Source organism: Phacochoerus africanus, chromosome 8, assembly GCF_016906955.1.
Source record: "Phacochoerus africanus isolate WHEZ1 chromosome 8, ROS_Pafr_v1, whole genome shotgun sequence".
In the NCBI taxonomy this organism is placed as follows: Eukaryota; Metazoa; Chordata; class Mammalia; order Artiodactyla; family Suidae; genus Phacochoerus; species Phacochoerus africanus.
The window spans coordinates 17,156,694-17,157,701 of NC_062551.1; the positions used below are offsets into that span (position 1 = coordinate 17,156,694).

At 52.3% G+C, this 1,008-nt stretch overlaps 1 non-coding gene across 1 annotated transcript; it reads left to right on the forward strand.

Annotated features, from left to right (window-relative positions):
• The first annotated feature begins 699 nt into the window (after nt 1-699).
• LOC125134832 (small nucleolar RNA U13) lies at nt 700-802 on the forward strand. The gene has a single exon (XR_007136828.1). It is a non-coding gene; the product is annotated as a small nucleolar RNA U13 (small nucleolar RNA).
• Nucleotides 803-1,008: the final 206 nt, after the last annotated feature.

Genomic DNA, 1,008 nt, shown 5'->3' on the forward strand with positions numbered 1-1,008 from the left:
AATTTAGATAAAATATCTCTGCCGAGAATCGGGCGTGGGCACCTGGGCAGTATCAGGAAAGAATGGCTTTAGGGTGTTCCTGCCGGGAGGGGGTGCCGTTAAGGGTTTGGAGATCCGGCCAGCAGGCCCCACAGTGGAGACTTGAGAGGGGTGTACTGGGCCTGAAAATTCAGGTAGTGCTAAGTGGGCCCCATGTCAATAAGAAAAGCAACTGGCTTACCTGCAACGAGCAGAGTTACCGGGGGCTGCGATGGTGTGACAGGCATGGGGGCCGGGAGCCCGGGCACCCTCAGTCCTCTGTGGCCTGACCAAAGGGGCTCGGCAGCTCGAGGTTCGAGGATTCTGGTCTCTCCACAGGGAGGGATGCAGCCCTCCCCGGAGGGGGCTGGTCACACTCAACCTTCCAGTGGCCTCTCTTGCCGCATCTGTAACATGGTCCTGGAGGGGCCTCAGAGCCATCGTCCTTGTGAGGGAGCCTGTATTTTGGGGAGCCCTGAATGGCAGTTTCCAGCATTTCATATTTAGCCTGATCGCTTTTTAATTTTTGGCATTTAGCCTCTTTATCCGGATTATTAAATACCTTGAGGGCACGGCTCAAGAGATCCTGCTGTGGGCGTTGAGGGCCATCCCCCGATGTTTGCAGTTTGTGCCGCATGTCAGGTGCAGCCTGAGACGTGAAGTGAGCGTTTAAGACCTCAGGTCTTTTTGTCGTTCAGGAGCATGATAACTGGGTGTCACACGCTTGTGTGACATGTGCCTCCCTCCAACCTTGGTACAACTTCGGCATATTACCCATCTGACGTCAAAAAAAAGAAAGAAAGAAAAGACTTCCTTCTACTGAAACCGGGTCTAAATTTGTGCCCTTTTGGAGAAAGTGAAAAAGAAGTGAAATGAGAAAGAGGGCAGGGGTTTCATCTGGGCCTCGGCTACTTTCTTTTAGCTTTTATAGTTGACAGCTCCATATGCTGCTTTCCCACTCCTCCTATGAGACAAGTTACCATGAGACTC